Here is a 20,490-nt window from a genome sequence, read left to right as displayed (position 1 = left end):
TTTGCAATAATTTTCCATATCCATTGCCTTTCGCGTGTTAAACTAAAGGTTTCTATTTTGCGGTATTACCAATAAAAGGTTTTTAAATCTTTATTTCTCAATAATTTATGCAAGAGAGAATCTATATATGAATGTGGGCGTTGCTATTCAAATGTGTTAGTGGAAGTAGGCTGAAACTGAAATAATTTGTCTCAAGCAGTTTTCAGGAAAACGGAAGAGTTTTATACTTTCTTTTTCCTTGAATGGCAATTCTAAGCAGAATGAACTGATTTGTTTATTTTTCAACCATATGGAAGATTTATTGAATAAAATCAGGAAAGAAGCGCAGGAATTTGTTTTTACGCACACATTGTTGACATTACTCACACGCTTGCAAAGTTTCTTGTTACTTAAAGTTAAAAACCTCTATAATTGTTAGTAGGACTGACTGAAAGTGTATCTGTGAATAAATTCTACTTATTACTCAAGCGAAAAGTTTCTGATTAGAATATGATCAAACACAAATTTCTCTGAACGCACATTAAACATGAACTCATACCGCAGGTGTCCATCAAAAAAAAATTCATGAATATGAGACTTTAGAATTTAACACTCATAATTGATTGATTACTTTATGTTTTTTTAAGGTTGAACATAAAACTTGAGCTGGTAAAAAAATTCACGACTTTTCACAAGTAAGACCGGTGGCTTACTTGGATTAGATTTTCAACACCATAAGGATCTTGAAACTCTAACCATAAATCTGTATACCTCAATGTAATAGTAATAAAATTGAGCAGCCCGTGATACCAGAAGCGTCTCTGGTGAGAAATGGGCACGTAAATGTTTTTCAAATGCGTGTATAAAGTTGGCCTGTGCATCTCACAAAACCACAGTTTGTATTCTCACTAGAAGCGCAGTCAGTGAGTCCGCGCAGTTGAAAATCTATTTTTACGTCGTTTCTGCTCAAAAAAAGTCAAAATTTCAATAATTTAATGAAAAACAACGGTTATTGAAACGAACAAAACAATTTTTTGCAAGCAACTTTTACAGTTTTTAATACTTTGTGTAACAGTCCGGATAGGCCTAATCTAATTTATTTTTACTGTCTCGTTCAACTATGTACCGTCCTTATCGTGCCTATAAATTTGATACCGGGTACAATGAAAGTATTCACTAATTTAACGAACCACGCCAAAAAATCACGTATCAAGTATCATCAAACCAACATTGTCCGCATAGAAATTCTTTGTATAATATTCATACCAGAGTAGGATTTTGAGAGTTCGCGGAACTACCACAGTGCCTTGATTTTTTTCTGGAACAATGCACAGCTTCTAGTGATCGCTCTACAACCAATCACTGTTCATGTTTCATCGCTTCGCTATTGTTTGGTCAAAATGAAGGTTTGAAAAGATTTCCGAAGGCACACCATAACTCAGAACGATCCCAAAAATATTGCACTTCTCAGAATCTGGTGAGAATTGTATTTCGAATCACAATCACATGCCCCAAGCGGAAGATCGGATAGACGGACAAGCGGGCAGATATTTCTACACAAAGGAACATACAATGCACCGTTCTGTTCTGTATTCTCTACAACTGGAAAGCACACCGGCGACGATAATGCGCGGTTTTGTATCCGTAAGTGCGATTCAGTACAACTAGTTTCACAGTGTGTATCTTGTTCGACACGGGTTTGCCTAATACGATCGATCTCGATCGAGCACTGAGCTGATACTAATTGGTCGTTGAGAACGGGGTAATGGTTTTATTCCAGACCGAACCCCGAAAGCTACAACGCGTTGTAACGATGTCGGTATTACGTTAATGCTACTGCCGATGGACGGGAAAAGGACGACTCAAGTCGCTCAACTGGCAGGTTCTCAGATACGTCATTCGGTTGTACTCGTAGAAATCAGTTCTAGTAGCACATATCCACTGTTGTAGACGTTCGAGCATGGAAGATGAGCTCTTACCGGTTCAGTTCGGGAAGAACGGTTTGTTATCTATTTCGTTACTGACCGCTGAACGTCGATCGTGATCGTTTTGTTGAGTGTCGCATGCCGGGGTGGTCATGAATAATAATCACATGTGATCATTAATTACAGTGGGTCTACGTTCAACAGAGTATCGATCGGTTGTCCATGTCACCTTTCGACTTGGTGTTACTTATTTTACTGATCGTAGCCGATACGGCGTGGTTAAGAGTAAACTTTACGTTGTCTGTATTTAAATATATTTAAATATATTTTCAATACAGAGGCTGGAGCACGGAGACGTTCAAGAATCTCTTTCCGAAAACAGAACAATATAGTTCAATCGCAGCACAAATCATTGTAATGTTAGGTAGCCCCAATAAGTGAGAAGAAGAGCCAAACCAAAAATCCAAGAAATGTCAACATTCCCTATTGTTGTTACGATTCCACTCTTCCTACCCAAATTATTTCAATCAGAGGACCTAGTGGTATCTCCCGAAACCCAATGTTATTGACATATACATGTATCAAATGTACCTGTAGCCTAAATTATTATTTCGAAAATACCTAAAGTTGACCTGAATTCATTCTTACTTTAGCTTTAAAATGAAAAATATTATTAAGGCTTGTTATTTGGTTTTAATTGTCACATAATGTCTATTATATCAATTTTGATTGATTCTTTTCAACAAACATTAACTGGAAGAAGCGAAAGGTACGAAAATGAAAGGACGCATTAGGTTCTGTACAGACATTTCTGCAGCCAATTTAGCTGCTTTCGTTCAAGATTTTCGAAATTTTTCTATAGTTGTTGCTTGTGGTTTATATTGAGAAAGTTCTCTCTTCACGAGAGCCCAGTACCGTTCGATAGGTCACAACTCTGGGCAGTAAGGTGGATTCGCTTCTTCCGGTACAACATGAACTCCGCTTACATACTGCTCTTAAACATCTTTGGCGTAGTGATAAGATACCAAATCAGAACAGAATAGCGAGAGCAGGGTAGGAATGGTAACAATCGCTTGTTTATGCATTCTTCACGGTATATTTCTTTGTTTACCATTCCGGTAATGATGAAGCTTTGACTTGCTTAACCACACCTGCATATTGCCTTCCAAACTGAATATTTTCTATAAAACTTTTTTTTCCCTGAAAAAGTCTTCCAGCACATTAGTTTCATCATCCATTATCACGAAAGAAAACTTTGTAAAATATGCGCGATACAACTTGCGAGCCCGGGTTTTAGGCGTCACTTTCTGGTTGTCATTACGGTTCGGTCCATTTTTTTTATCTTGAACGACTTCATATCTTGCCAGTGCTGGAGACAGGAGTTGGAGACATTTTTATTTATCTAACCACAGTATTTACCGAAAGATCTGGTCTCTTCTGAAATAATCTCTCCACCTTGACGTCCTTCTGACGGTTTCTGAGACCCCCGCTCAGCCTTTCTGGTTGTTGTTAAATGTGTATCGAAAGATTTAAGAACATTATTGGTAGTGCTTGCAGGAAAACCAATCGGTTTTGCAAGTTTTCTTACTGACAGATCCAGATATTTATTGTGACCGTACACAATTGTTTTTCGTACTTGCTATTCTTTCGACGCCATATTCGGTTGTAGTATCAGCAAACATTTATTTTATCTAATGAACAGACACACTTTCAGAAGTCTGAAAAATGTTTAGATTTTGTCGCGAACAAGCCTTATACCACATCACATCTGAAATCAAAAAAAGGTCTATAAGACTAGTCTGTAATATGACTACTGCGTCGCATAAAATTCCACGAAAATATATGCAAGGAAGTTTTTTAAAACAATTTCTAATAATAAGGAAAAATAGATATAGATAGACAAAAGGTACAGTAAAAACAAATTGATCGATGACAAATCGAAAGAACTTAATTTTGGTCATGAAATGCGAAAGGCAAACCACTGGAAGCCTATGAGAGCACTAAAAGATAATAAACTTCTGTAAATTTTGTTGCCTTTTACGACATGGTTACAGGCACCCATTCTCGCCTGAAATATTTGAGCCCTCGGATACGGATGGCTTCTAAGTTGGTTAAGCAGGGAAAAAATTTAGAAAAATAAAAAAAAACTTTAAAACTTGTGTGCATGGGAATATCGTTGAATTAAGAAATTTATAAATACATTTTTGAACAAAATTATTCGCATACTAAATATGCTTTTTTTAACATTTTTTAAATTATGAAGAATAAAAAACAATTTTAAATCTTCGAATTTTTGGGGTCCCCTGACAAAGTCCAGGCCCGAGGGAGTTCCCCCCTTTCCTTATTTTCTCTTGGCGGCCCTGACTATCGCCTTCTGCGTTAGTAGCTGAATGATAAGGTGCTAATTGGTTTGTATGATATAGTCCATTTTATATAAGTCCTTGGAATTGGTTAAGTATTCCGTCTTTTCGTCGAATTGCAGAAGTTTGTTCAATACCAATCAAATTTTGTTCAAAATTTGTTCTAATTTAGTATGATTATTCGCCAACAAATTGAATTGTTTTGAAAAAACCCTAATTGAAAATTCCTTGTATAATTCTTAGTAGGGAGAGTGGATAGTAGGGAGTTTTTCAAAGTGAAGTGAGTAATATCTGTGACCTCCATCCAAATTGCATCATAAATATTAGATTACTTCAAAAGAAAAATAAATACTCTGACAGAATGTAAGTTTTTTCTTCAGTTTTGCAGAGAATAATGAAATTGAGTATCAAATAATATGATTGTGTAGATTTCATTACAATTCGAGTGGGACAAAAAAATGTTTCAATAAGAAGGATCTTAAAATGCACAATCTGGTGCCACACTGCAGTATACAGCCTTGGGCCACTGCTCATGAATAGAGAAAAAAGAAGGAATCAGCAATGCCCCTGAAATGTGTCGTTTCGGACAAAGTAAGTAGAAATGGCACAACACTAAGTCAAGAGACTTTGACCTCAAAATTTTTTTTCCATTTTTGCTTGCATTACATATCATAATTTACGATATTATTTCTAGTAAAAATATAAATTTGTAAGAAAATACCACCCTAATCATTTTTTTCTTTACACGAAATAGTATTATTAAAAGTTTTATCCATTGAAACAATTATAAATTCAAAAATGATAGTTGAAGATAGACCCGTCAAGGAGGGTGCCGTTGGCCATAAGCTATCAAATTTTCAAGTTAAATTATTGTGTATAAATTACTAAAGAATCTGTTTTCAAAAAATTCACAATAAAAGTAAGGAGGTGAACTAAAATGCCAGGATGTAGAGTTTTTAAATACCTTTCATTTACAGTTATAAAAAAATGTCAAATGGAAAATGGCCTAAGCCTGCCGATTCTCCCCTACCTTCTGTGAAGTATTTCTAATCACATTCTTAGAGAATTCAACATCAGGAGTACGTAATATGTCTTAAGAGTAAGAGCAATTCTATTTTTGTTATTAGTTCTTTACATAGGCTATCTAAGGGAATAGCATTCAGATGTGTGCAATATCATACTTTGTCCAGAAGTTATAATTGGACTTGAAGTTTGGATACAATTGGTAAAAATATATACATCAGATGCAGATGTTGATTTCTATGGTGCACTTGGTGCTTTGTCACGCAAAGCATCAATACATAAAACATATAACAGTAATTGCGATACGCTAATATTAGTACATCACATTAAATCGCTTCGCATCGTTTCACGTTCCGCGCTCACTCTGGCTTCTCATAAATGATGCTGTTAGAGTGAGCGTGTAACGTGGAGTCAAGCGAAACGATTCAATGCGGTTTACTGCTAACATATAGCATTCTATCTGACAGGTTTACTTTGATCAAATGTAATTAGCTCGAACGCACGATTTGACGCTTGCACCCTGACAGCAATCTAATGTCGTTTTTCATTGATTCCACTCGCTCGGTGCAAGTGTTTTGCCTTGACAGTTGATCAATGAAACGGTTTTGTAAAGTTCGGTTTGCACGCTTGCTGCTCTGGAAAGAAAACGGGTGCAAAATAGTTGCCCGCGAATTGCCCCGAAAGTGCATTTCTTTCGTGCGGTGCAAATCAATAAAACACAGTGCACCTGTTTTGATTGCCCAACTGCACGAAAAGTGCACGAATCGAGCAAAACACTCCACGAGTGTTCTCAATGAAAAACGACATAAGTGTGATGCTCGCTTCGCAACACATCGTGTTTATTCTGATCTACATGTCATTTTCTTGCTAGAATCAAATGAGCGGTTCTTGTTTGCACGACTCTGTGCGATCTGTCAAGTTTGGCATCGCTTTACTTCAAGTCGTGTGTTGCCTCCACTCAGACTTCGCACATCACGCATCAGTTGAGCATACATCTAAGCAACATCTGAAATACATTTTTTTTATTTATTGGCCCTCCACACTCCCCCGCACCAAAGAGCTCACGTTCGGAGCCCCCTGGTAACGGACACATACAAACCTCAGCTTGGAAAAAAATAAAAACTTTACAACACAACAAAAGACTACAACGCGATGTTAACAAGCTGAGGATATAACAATTAACGGTTATTACAAGTGAAGAAGGCAATAAACTAATATTACACAGCAATAGCACCCAGTGGAATGTACGATTCCTTTTAAGGGGCTCTTTTAAATATTTTAAAAACTAATAATAATTTACAACAAAATTTATATGCATTCATTGGAGCAGGAAAAAGCCCCCTTGAGCTGACTGTTATACCAGTACACTTTCAAAAGGGCACAAAAACCTCCTCATCTTTTTGTTACGTATTTGGAATAATATGTGAATAAAAGAAATTTTAAGTGTTAATTAATGAGTGAGTGGATAAATAGATGAGTATATTAATGAGTCAATGAATGAGTTAATGAGTAAATGAATGAATGGTTTGATGGATGAATAAGTTGCAGTGTTCTGCTTCTAAGCAGTAAGAAAATTCCCTCAGAACTTGGTCTGTACGTATAAGTCGAAGCAAGTTCGGCGTGTACTTTTAGGTGGCAAGAAAGTAGGTTATTTTTAAACTTTTGGTTGTTTTGGAATTCCGTCAGTTCATAGGCAATCGAAAACTCCTAATGATTTCGATGCCTCTAACCGATTTGACGTTGATGTACTTTGATTGAGGAACAAGTCAGTCGCACAAACTCAATCTCAAATGGCAGTTTTTTCTTCTATATGTACCAAATGAAGATTATACCGACATGTCCGATATATCAGACATTTTTTAATTTTTATAAAGCATACCTTTGATATCATACAGAGTCAAGCGTGAGTAACAGATTATGTCATACTTTCTATTTTCGCCACAATGTGAACAATGTTCAAACATCACGTCCAGTTTCGCATAAGAATGTAATAACAAGGTGATACGTTGCACAGTTTATGTTCATCAGTTATAGTACTTCTTAGTCTGTTTTCCCACAGATTGTATTTCTATAGTCATACATTCAGAATTCTGGGAAAATACAATATTTTCCATAATACTATTAGGCTTAGACAATGACAACGCGTTGTCATTCGAAATCGTGAATTCACGTTCACTTCTGTTCCCAAATACCTACCAATCATAGCAACAGCAAATACCAACATGTACTGACAACACGATTCATGAAAAGATCTTTTCGATAAAGTGCTACCACTGCGCGATACAGCTGATAACGGGGCAGTCGAATGTGTGATGAATCCGCATTACTAGCAGGGTGGTAACAGATGCTAATCACTTCCCGAACAGGGAACAAGACACGGGCTTTTGTACACTTCGTATGAGCCGGGTTTGCCAAAGATGGCGAAGATAAAGTTCCCATCTCGCTTATGGCATTCCAGTGATGAAGTTCGCACCGAACACCGAACCTACAGTTACAATGTATTTGGATGGAAAATGGTGGAGTAGTTTCTACTCTTGGCACCGGTAGTTCTAATCAACTTAAGCCAATGAAGACATTATCTCCCACGAGCCAGTCTTATCAGACTCAGCGAATGCCCTCCAGGCGGTACTAGGTCAGACTGAGGAGTAAACATGTAAACGATGACGGGCCGGACGTTAATTATATGCTATTGTATATGACGATACGGTTTGCTGTTACTATGAAAACAAACAAACAAACATCACTCTATTGGCTTTAATACTTAAGTGGTCGTACGTATGGTAGTACAATGTAGTAGCGTAACGTGTGGTAACCATGGTAATCATGGTACTCGTCAGTACAAACGAGAACTGAAAGCTTTGGTTTCATATATCAATCGTGTATGAGTGAGTTCTGTTACGGAAGGATTTCAGTGTCGGTTGATTTGTTGTATTAATGTTGGTCTGATAGCTCAGTATTTTTGTCGTCGAAAATCATTCCCAGGAACAACTTTTTTTTTGAAAGACGATAATTATTTGAGAGGAGTTGACCATAAGACCGGGATGATAATATTGCTAAGATAGTATCCTGATTATTTGATAAAATCACTTTTTGATTAAAGCTTGCTTCATTTAGAATTGGAACAAATTTTTGCTCATATTGTGGCGCTCCTAGTGGACGGATTTGGAAGTTCTTGGCGCCCACGTGTCGGGAATTTTTGTCAGCTTCACGAATGATTTTTGACATTCCGCAAATCGACTGTACTTTGTATACAATCAACATGGAAGCCGAAAGAAGGGCAAAATTTTGCACAGTTATTTGAAAAATCCATTGTGGTCTGCATTTAGGCTAGCTAAACAACTGAAATTGCCCAGAAATACCGTATGGCGCTTTATCAAACGGTATAAGGAAATATTGACGACGATTCGGAAGCCTCAAGCCAATCGTCGGAGTGGAACTGTCGACCGGAAACTGCGTGGTAAGATTTTGAAGACGATTAAGAGGAATCCTAATCTGTCGGACCGTGATTTGGCCAGAAAATTAGGTGCTGCTTGTAGTACCGTGAGGAGAACTCGACTCCGGGAAGGAATCAAGTCGTACCGAGCTAGCAAACAGCCAAATCGGACCATAAAACAGAATAGTGTGGTCAAAATTCGTGCTGGGAAAGTATATGACCAGGTGTTGACCAAGTTCGACGGGTGTCTTCTGATGGACGATGAAACATATGTCAAGGCTGACTTCGGGCAAATCCCAGGTCAAAAATTTTACTTGGCAACGGCTCGGGGGGATGTTCCAGCCAAAATTAAATTTGTTTTTGCGACAAATTTGCAAGAAAATTTATGATTTGGCAGGGCATTTGCAGCTGTGGCAGAAAAACGAATTTTTCGTTAGAAATAAGACAATTACATCGGAACTATGCTAAAAAGAGTGTCTCCAAAAACGAATTTTGCCGTTCATTCGATCCCACGACCATATCGTAATGTTTTGTCCATGATTAGGCAAGGTGTCATTACAGCAAAGTCGTTCAAGAATGGTATGCAGAAAAAGGGGTCCAGTTTGTTTCGAAAAACCTTAACCCACCCAACTGCCCCGAGTTCCGCCCTATTGAAAAAGACTGGGCTATAATGTAGAGGAGACTCAAGGCAAAGGGAAAGGTTGTCAAAGACATCAATCAGATGACGACCTGGTGGAATAAGATAGCTAAAACGATGGACGAAGAAGGTGTGCGCCGCCTAATGAGCCGTGTTACAGTAAAAATTCGAGAATTCCTTCGAAACCGTGACGAATAATTTTATCCGTATTTTTTCTTAAAAGTATGAAGAAAATGCTACATTTCTATAAAAAAAGATCTTGAATTCAATAATAAATAACTGCAATGCAGGCAATTGCCTTTTTCCAATTCTATCTGAATCAAGCTTTGCTACATATTTCCCAATTTGCTTTGCAATTACTCGATATTTCCCAATTTGCTTCCGAAACCATCTGTTATCTGTTTCACGACATAACCATACACGGTAGGAAAAAGTCATGTTAATTCAAGCCAAAAAGTGTAAAATATTTACTGTCATCAACATCACTGCTAATTTAGTTGAATATGATACCAAATTTTACAGACAATTTAGTTTTAAATGTTATTTCATGTGATGACACAAGAAAATACGGCATACTTTGATTTGCGTATAGACACACTTATGCCGATTTTGGTTGAAGCCAAAACGAACCCAACTCCATCCCCAACTGCAGTCAAATCTATACATTTGACAACATTTGGGGTCGAAACAGGGTTAGGCTTCAAGCGAAAACGCCATTAAGTAAAATCATTAAAATTTGTGTCTGCTGAGTCAGTATCATAAAAAGTATATTTTTACAATTGATTTGACAGATAACTAATGTACAGTACATGTAATGCAATGTATAAGTACCAAACGCTGGGTACGTTTGACAAAGATTAAAATTAATTTTATAAACATCAGTCTTTTATCGAATTTGATTTCAATGAATGTTTTAAATGAACTGTGAAAAGAGGAAACATATATTGAAGGAACCGAATGGTTGAGAAACTCACAAAAAAGATGATTTTTTGGAAAAAGATACGCTCAGAGTCAGGACTCTAACCTGCGTTCTTAAGCAAATCGTGCATACGCGTTTACCATTTCCGCTACCCTGAGCTATGATAGACACATCTCTATAATAGCATCTGAGTTGGCAAAGCGTACATTGAATAAATAATCTAAATCCTAACCGCCTCACGACTGATTAAGGCGACTTCACATCAAAACAACTAAAAAATCAATAAAAACACTGTGAGAAGTTATTTGGAATGTTGTACATGTAGGTCTCAAAAGACGTAAATTTACGTTTATTTCCAAGTAAACAACTAAACTAATTGTTAATTGCACAAGTAATATGCAAAATTTTACATATAACGCAATTCATAAGAGCGAAATTCTTCAAACAACAAAATTTTGTGAGAATGACGGACTTCTCTGGTTTAAATCTGGCTTCCAAACAACGCTTTATTATGTAACGAAATTCATTAAATTCGCAATAGTGAGCGTCATTGAAACGGTAGTCAGTAGTACATCAGCAAATTGAGCTACTTGAGCTATTTGAAGAAATTGTGATGATGTTGTGATGATCAAACCAACTCGCACCCTCCCATTCTGCTACTAACGCAGAAAACGAACACACTCTGCCGACGCCGTTATATTGACCAAATGTCATGATAGAAATACGGGGAAACATGGAACTTATGAGCAATGTATGCAATTAATGTATACTCTGAGACAAGTAATATATGATAATGTCTCCAGCCAACGATAGATCATATGGGCCTGTTTCTTCTTTGACTAATGAGACTATGTAAATCCCGAGCATGTATGGAATTCTGTTTAGTCGGGTTGCTTTCTGAATTTTGTTCAATAGATCAAGAGTAGTTCAATTGACAGAGCGAATTTTCGAATAGCAAAAACGATTTATATGTAGTATATTCATCGGTATTCATTATGGTTCACGAAATAAATCAATTAATACAACTTTTAATAAAATCAAAATTGTTCACATTTTCTTTGATTAGCAGGATCTTTTTAGCGATTGACTATGTTACTTATTTACCTCAGTGCTGCTCGAAACTACGAAGAGAGCAGACTTTGTTTTGAAATTTGCCTCGCATGGCGAGGGCCAAGATTTTCGAAAATTAGGTTTGGTTCTTGTTTGGAAACAGTATCAATTTCATTCGGTGTTCTCAGAGCATGGATTTCACAGCTTGGAGTTACTAACAGAATTTACATACGAATCTTCATGATGTTAGGTGAGAAGATGTTCCTAACTGTCCCTTCCCATCTTCCGACGCAAACCCCTTCCAAAAATTTCTGGACCATCATGAAGAGTTAATCTGTAGGAAGTCTTGTTTATAATTTGAAACGGCTTACTCAGAAAATTCGGAAGAATTACTGCTATGGCCCGAAAAGGCATAAACAGGGACTAGTACTGTGACGCTATCAGAACGGGAAACTACTTGAGACAGCTAGCATGCACATTCAATGACTTATCCACTGAACCAATTGAAAAGTCCATTGAAATATTCACGCTTCATTATTCTTAACAAGTCTGACTTTATTTTCAAAACGAGTGTCTTTCATATTAGTAAGTTCCTAACTCAACGTTGGCAGCATTCGTTATTTGATTAATGACGCTTCTCGTTTAAGGAATTGTGATTACTCTGATACAGACGTAGCAGTAATATGCGTTTGATTTATAACATTTATCAAATGGCAATTCATTATATTATATTTACTTTATTTCCTGGAAGTCTTTCGCGGTATATTGGAACCTTATAATCAATTAGTACTGCATATTCATGAATTGACAATAAAACTGTCATCCTCCATTAGCGCTGTAATAGACTCTCGTCTGATACACAATTGTTCAGAACCTGAATCTCTACAGAATGACGAAAGCAAACTGAAACAACTTTCCTTATATGCTATCCGTTCGTCACGATGCTAGAGTTGAGCCAAGCTAACAAGCGTTTGACGGTGAAGTAAACTCACCTGGCAAGTAGTGTTTTGTGAATAGAAATAACTTAGTTTATCTTTTCATTTCATGTGCTTTTGATCGATCATTTACTTGGTAAAAGTAATACCTAAAACTTTGATGCTGTAGATGTTTCAATAATCATAAAATATTCGGGAAGAAATAACTCTGTAAACAAAGATCCTGATTACACAAATCATAGTTGTTTCACAGAGTAATGACCACTCTAAATGTAATCCGCCAAAAGGTTCACTCAGTAAGTAAACAGTCACGATTTTATGTGTGTCCTTCAGTTAAACTGATGAAGTGAATTTATGGTTACGTTTATTTTAGAACCTGCTTCTTTCATTGGTCGTTGAGCAACTAAGGTTAGACGTGTCCTACGACGTGTTGCAGTAAATCTTACTTTTCTCCAGCGTGGATGCGATCAAAATGTGTTTTGATTAATTCCTTAATTCACACCTTTCGGATGGCGCCTTCTATTTTCGCTGAAGCCATAAACATTTTAAACAAAATGCGCCCCAAGAAACCGGCCGGCAACGCGGCGTCACATTCTTTTGCTAATTAACAGCGGCGTACACGAGCTTCGATTTACTATTGCTCCAACATACCGGCAGCGTGTTTTTTGTTGATGGCGTCGTTCGTCTCCTGGCCGGATCTTTGATTGTTTTCTTTGATCTAATTAATTTGTTGTGGCTTTACTTAGCACTTGTGATGCCGGCTTGGTGTTTGATTATCTGGTTTTTGAGTTTCAGTCGAGCGTTGTTGTTGAACACTAAATCCGATAAGTGAGACGTTAGATAATATTTAATGATGACCGTTTTGGATTTATAAAACACTTAGAAATATTCTTTTAAACCAATTCTAAACATATATCACTAAAACCTATACAATTCATCAACGACATTTTTTCTGAATTAGCACTGTTGTCTAAACATTCAGCAAATGCGCAAAATTTATGAAATGCACAGATTTCGTGTCTGTTTCCACTGTGCGGTGCTGATGTACATCAAGGAGACGTAACTCCCTAGTGATGTAATTTTAAAGTATTGTAAAGCCACTTATAATTGTCTTTTTAAAATTGTTTAATCATTTCTTTCTTTATTTATTTATTTCTTTCTGGAGCAGGGAAAACCCCACTGGAGATAAGTTATTATCAATCTATCACAACGTCTCCAGTAGGCATAAAACCTCCTCATATCTTGTACCAATAGATTACAGAATATCCAAATGATACATTTCATGATATTAATTATTATAACTACATAAAAAATTTCTTAAAACTAAAGATAAATTTTAAAAGAGTTAGTATTCGAGGAAATAATTTCCTGATAGTATCACGGGTTAGATGAAAATCGAACTGTCTTGAACAGCAATTAAACAGTCTGCACATACTGACAAATGATTCGTTGTGGCCATAGATTGCTCTAGCAGAAGGAATGCGTAAGAAAGAATGAGCTCGGAGACAACGACGACGAATATCAACATCTATCAAACATAACAGGTCCGAGCAATCAATTCGTGATTTGAGAAGATCAGCAATGAAAACTGCGTTGAACAGATCTCTGTGAACGCACAGTAGATCGAGATCTATGAGCTTGCAACGATCTTGGTAACTCGGAAGATTTAGGGGGACTCTCCATGGTAGTTGGCGAAGCGTGAAACGAATTGCTTCTATGCGTTGAATGTCGTGTTGATAGTAAGGTGACCAAACAACAGCTGCATATTCTAGTGTAGAACGGACCAAAGCACAATATAATGCTTTAAGGCAGTATATGTTTTTGAAGTCTTTCGTCACACGAAAGACGAACCCTAACAGCTTCCAGGCTTTATTGATAGTATATTCAATGTGCTGTTTGTAATTCATTTTCGAGTCCAAGATGACTCCCAAGTCTTTAACATACGATTCTCGTTTAAGAACGGTTTGTAATATCGTGTAGTTGAATTCAATCGTGGAACGTTTGCGAGTGCATGAAATAACAGAACATTTTGAAGCATTAACTGTCATTAGGTTTACTCTACACAAATTTTTTAAAACGTCCAGTTGCGACAGCAAAAATCTGGCGTCTTCGAAGGTTTTGATAAGATGAAACAGTTTAAAATCTTCAGCATACGATTACTTCATGCATTTTAGCAAAATGTTTAAATCGTTTAGGTAAAGTAGCAATATAAATGGTCCAAGACGACTACCTTGAGGAACTCCAGAGCTGACAGTAAATGGAGACGTAATGCAGTTTTCACTGACATGTCGCGATCAGTTAAAGCACAGCCAATTAAGAAAAGGTAAATTGAATCCAAGTCTACTCAATTTGGAAATTTTGATCCGATGATCATTCTTGTCGAAAGCAGTAAAAAAATCAGTATATATAGTATCTACTTGCAGTCTCATTTGCAGAGATTTAATGATAAATGAAGTGTAACTATCGTGTTGGCTTTCAGATATATAGTTTGAGCAATTATGCGTGATGAAGTCCAAGACGATTACTTGAAATAATTTGGATACTGCGCATTCCACGATGATTTGATATTTCGGTTTTAATGCCTATCTTAAAGACTGAAAAAAGTTTTTAAAGAGTTATTAAACAGTATCGATAGGGGAATCAAAATTTCATTTGAACATATTTTTATTAACATAGACATAATCCCATCAGAACCAGCACTGAAAGATGATTTCTGCTTGAAGCACGTTTTGCTAACTACAGTGGTCGTAATGATTGGATGAGATCCAATGAAAGTACGCAGAGGTATGTTACTGGTCGCCTCATGAATTTAGTCTGAATTACATGAATTACATTTTTTTTTGTGCGTACCAATTAACTTTTAGTCAGCCCTCATTCATCCCACCTTTTTTAGATAGACACGTGTCTTATCTATCACAATTGCGTTGGATTTTCTAGTGTTATATTTAGGATAATACACTGTAACAGCAAAACTTCTCAGCACATAGTCATGGGTTCATAGCTTGCCGATGCCCTCTGTATGACCGAAAAGCAATTAATTTTTTAGCACTATTGAATTCTTAAGTATCCATATTTCGTTTTACTCTTATGGATTGAGCGGTACAATGAATCACCACTCGCTTGGGCCAGTAAAAACTTTTCTCCGGGCAAAAAGCACAGCAAAAAACGTTCCTGATTCATTGTAAACAGATTTTCTGCCATGAGCAAGCATCACTTATATTATCACTAATTAGATGGTGTAATGAAACGATTTGGACGGTGAATCATCTAGCGATGAGTGGTTGAGTGTTGAGAAAAGAACTGGTAACTACAAATTGGTCTCGCAAAAGTAATATACGTGCCCAAGGGAAAGCCGCTTTATTGACCTTTTCAATGATGCAGATATCATTAATCCTGGCAACGGCACAATATGCTTTCTGAATGAAGACTACTGCTAAACGAAAACGATGCCTAATGTATCTGCCTTTCAAGTGGGGATGCTAGAGAGATCAGCACAACATACTTCTAATATAGACGCCCACGTGGGAATGGTTAGGTTCGGTATATGATCTGATAGCTTGATATTGTAATAATTGCTCGAGCGGAGATGACGATTAGAATTAATACCCATGATTTTGCATATATTGTTTTGGAGAGGTTTCCTGTAGATGCTTGGCAACTAAGAAATGTTGTCGGTAGTCAATGTTGACGAGTGAATGTTAAACAAATCCGATGCGATTAATAAAGTTTTGTTTGATGATCTTGCGTCAGGAACCGGTTGGAATTCGGATTGATTTATCAAATGAGCAGCAAAATAGATATGAACAGCTACATGGAACGCAAGCTTAAAATGTCGTCTATTTCTTTGTTAAACCAATCGAATATTCGAAAACGATCGCGAAATATTTCTTATTTAAAAAGTACTGGCTCTCATTTTCAACACATTTTGTCCTTCTCTTCGGCGATAGATGGTTACCATTGGAAAATAAATATTCTCTTTTCACTGGCACCTGGTTTAGTGAATATGGCAGGTGTAAAAGGAATTCCCAACCAAGCGAGGAAATTGTGTTTGGACCACTTATGCAGAATATGAAGAAGCTTTGTCACACTGCAAAATGATATTGACAAGTCTTTGTGTCAATGCCGATTCATAGTGTACAGAATCATTGCATGGCTGGTGCTATGATCCTACTGACACTAAGAATCCTTCCAGGTCGGGGCTCAAACATACGACAACTGGCTTTTAGGACCAGTGCCCTATGCATTGCGTTGTTCAAATTGATCATTTGTTGACGGTAGCCGTATTAACTGTAACGGTATTAACTGTTTCGCCGGGCTTAAGAAGCTCGCAGTACACTACTTTTTTTTGATTTTGTGATTTAAAAATAATACTCCCGGCATTTCAGAGCTAACGCAATGTGCGTTAACATATATCATTATTGAATAAAAAACTGTTACGCCATCATTTGTTGTGTGTGCAAACATTTTCGGTAGTTTTCCGCGTGAAATCGATTGTTGACAACGCCACTTTTGACAGCTTGAACCCGATCACCACAACTCTCAAAAATAATTCGATGACTTTTCGATGGTGTTTTCTTTTGACTGAACAAGATAATCATCACATAACGCTCATTTGACTTGAGATTCGATAAGTATGTTTATAGCGTATGTTTATAGCTCGAAACTAAGTAAGCAATTGTGACGTTTTGAAAAAGGGGTGCAATCCCCAAAATTTCGATAACTTTGATGAAAATATTTTCAATATTTTTGATGACTCGACTAGATATAATTTTCTGGCATTGAAAATGCCTTACTCTTTACTATACGAGGCTGGGTATCAATTTAAGAAATGCAAAACTAATCGCGTAACCCTTTCCTGTCATAATTTTGAACGCTTAAAACTCAGTCGTTTGTTGATGGATTTATATAATTTAACTACCAATCGATTTAGAAACATTTAACCTAAACTTATGAGGTAACGTCATTTGAGTATTTCAAATGCATCATTGCTTGCCAATGATGTCATCCTCTCGTATGATTTGCGCAGTATGAACTATAACACAAAAGGGAATCTATAAATACACTGAAGTCTTTTTTTATGCGAATTTACGTACCGCATAAAAAAACCGCATAACTCTGAAAATTCGCATAAAAAAAACCGCATAACTCTGAAACTTCGCATAAAAAAAACTACATAACTCTGAAAATTCGCATAAAAAAAGTCGCGTAAAAAAAAACCGCATAAAAAAGACCGCATAAAAAAAGACCTCAGTGTATATGCTCAAATACATTTCTGTTTTAGTTTACTCTTGGCTGCAGTGAGGAAGGGTGAGTGGATGACAAAGCTGAAAGTTACATTCATTCCCTGCTGGGTAGTCGCTTTTGTATGTGTGCGGTGTGTTGATACCGTATTCACTGGTATTGAAAACAAGTTAGCTTTTTTTTAGATTATCCGGTAACTAGCATTGGAAATTGATTTAGTCCTATAATCCATAATATTTTGGTCTAATCTTGCTTCCAAAAATCTCATAGAAGGAATCCAGACTAAGTGTAACAAAAACAATGCAATGCAAAGTAGTTATGCGTTATGCAGTATGAACAAGTTGATGTCCCACCAGAAATAAAACGCTTCAAAAGATTCGGAGCTCAGTACGAATAAGATGCACAGACTCACATAACACATGGATCAATAAGTCCCGAGACTAAAGCAGAGATGGCGCTCGTAGTAAACCAGTAACCACGTCTTTCTAGAGTACTAACCTTTGCTTGAAACGGGTCAAAATTTTAAGTCGATCCGACCAGAAACAGCTGAGTTATCGAGGTTGGAGTAAAGTCGTTTTGTAGTTTATTTAAAAAATGGAAAAAACCGAGTTTTTTTGTTTTGATAAAACATTGTTTTTTTAATGGGTAAAAACACCGTGCAAGCGAAACAATGGATTGTTATCCGGACTCTTGTCCATCAAAAGCAACGATTTGTCGGTGGTTCGCCGAGTTTACACGTGGTCGTACCGACACAAATGACGCGGAACGCTCGGGTAGACCTGTGGAAGCCGTTACACCGGAAAATGATAGTGAAGTGACAAAAATTATAATGAAAGATCGTAAAGTGAAGCTCCGTGAGATTGCTGAGATGACACAGATATCATATGGAAGTGTATTTACTATTCTTCATGAAAAATTGAGCATGAAAAAGGTTTTTTCCAAGTGGGTGCCGCGATTGCTTTCGATGGAACAAAAACAGCAACGAGTCGATGATTCAGAAAGCAGTTTATCGCTATTTACTCGCAACAAAAAAGATTTCTTGCGTTGTTACGTGACCATGGACGAAACATGGATACATCACTACACTCCAGAGTCGAAGCGGCAGTCATCTGAGTGGCGCACAGCTGGCGAAAGCCGTCCGAAGCGTCCGAAAACGCAGCAGTCAGCTGGCAAAGTCATGGCGTCAGTTTTTTGGGATACGCATGGCGTGATTTTCATTGACAACCTCGAAAAAGGTAAATCGATCAACAGTGATTATTATATTGACTTACTGGTGCGTTTGAAGGAGGAAATCGCAAAAAAACGACCGCACATGCAGAGAAAAAAAATTCTTTTTCATCAAGACAATGTACCCTGCCACAAGTCGATGAAAACAATGGCGAAATTGAACGAATTGGGCTTTGATCTGCTTCCCCACGCTAATACTCGCCATATTTAGCCCCCAGTGGTTACTGGCTCTTTGCTGATCTTAAAAAAATGCTGAAACTGAAGCTTATTTTGAAGCGAAAGATAATTTTTTTTTATAAACATGGTATTGAAAAATTGGAAAAACGTTGGAACCATTGTATCACCCTAAAAGGTGATTATGTTGATGAATAAGAAAAAGTTTTGCACAAAAAATGTTGTTTCCATTGTTAGTCTCGGGACTTATTGATCCATGTGTTATGTAGAATTATTAGATGCAATAGCATATACTGGGTGATTTTTTAAGAACTTGAGAACTTGTTTAAACAATAAAACGCTTAAATTTGCAAAATCTCATCGGTTCTTTATTTTAAACGTTAGATTGGTACATGACATTTACTTTTTGAAGATAATTTCATTTAAATGTTGACCGCGGCTGCGTCTTAGGTGGTCCATTCGGAAAATCCGCTTTTTTATCGACAAATTTTGTTCAGCGATGAGGCTCATTTCTGGTTGAATGGCTACGTAAATAAGCGAAATTGCCGCATTTGGAGTGAAGAGCAACCAGAAGCCGTTCAAGAACTGCCCATGCATCCCGAAAAATGCACTGTTTGGTGTGGTTTGTACGCTGGTGGAATCATTGGACCGTATTTTTTCAAAGATGCTGTTGGACGCAACGTTACAGTGAATGGCGATCGCTATCGTTCGATGCTAACAAACTTTTTGTTGCCAAAAATGGAAGAACTGAACTTGGTTGACATGTGGTTTCAACAAGATGGCGCTACATGCCACACAGCTCGCGATTCTATGGCCATTTTGAGGGAAAACTTCGGAGAACAATTCATCTCAAGAAATGGACCGGTAAGTTGGCCACCAAGATCATGCGATTTGACGCCTTTAGACTATTTTTTGTGGGGCTACGTCAAGTCTAAAGTCTACAGAAATAAGCCAGTAACTATTCCAGCTTTGGAAGACAACATTTCCGAAGAAATTCGGGCTATTCCGGCCGAAATGCTCGAAAAAGTTGCCCAAAATTGAACTTTCCGAATGGACCACCTAAGACGCAGCCGCGGTCAACATTTAAATGAAATTATCTTCAAAAAGTAAATGTCATGTACCAATCTAACGTTTAAAATAAAGAACCGATGAGATTTTGCAAATTTTATGCGTTTTATTGTTTAAAAAAGTTCTCAAGCTCTTAAAAAATCACCCTATAGTATCAAAGTTAAACTCAAGATAAGCTGAACTGCGATTTTACATGTATTATTTGAATAAGATCCCTCACTGAACTCGGTTCAGCGCCATCTTGAGGTTGTTCGTATCCAAAACTGATTTTTTAAGTAACTATGAAATCATTATAAATGACTTCCATTTAAGGGATATTTTTCAAATTGTGGAATGCATCAAAATAGAATAGAACCAATTATTCTGAAAGAATCTAATTGTCAATTTTATGATTCGCAACAAATCTAAGTGCTTAAAGTAGAATCAATTTGTAATTTGTCACAGTTCAGTGCATCACCATTTTTATTTTTACTTTTATTTTATCGTGCTCGGTCGTGTCTTGCATACAACTATTTACTT

The 20,490-nt window shown here is 36.9% G+C and overlaps 1 protein-coding gene across 2 annotated transcripts in view; it reads right to left on the bottom strand.

The window, feature by feature from the left end:
- Window positions 1-20,490, bottom strand: part of LOC131429629 (nocturnin) — a 58,857-nt gene that overhangs the window by 37,188 nt on the left and 1,179 nt on the right. The window contains exon 1 of one of the 2 annotated variants that reach the window (XM_058593872.1): window positions 1,551-1,716. The exons of the other annotated variant lie outside the window; for it this stretch is intronic. The gene's annotated coding sequence lies outside the window, so the exon portion shown is untranslated. Of the gene's footprint in view, window positions 1-1,550; window positions 1,717-20,490 lie in introns of those variants that run through there. 2 annotated transcript variants of the gene reach the window in all.

This window comes from Malaya genurostris, chromosome 2 (assembly GCF_030247185.1).
Source record: "Malaya genurostris strain Urasoe2022 chromosome 2, Malgen_1.1, whole genome shotgun sequence".
NCBI lineage: Eukaryota > Metazoa > Arthropoda > Insecta > Diptera > Culicidae > Malaya > Malaya genurostris.
The sequence above is the reverse complement of the archived record's forward strand: the minus strand, read 5'-3'. Positions and strand labels throughout refer to the sequence as shown.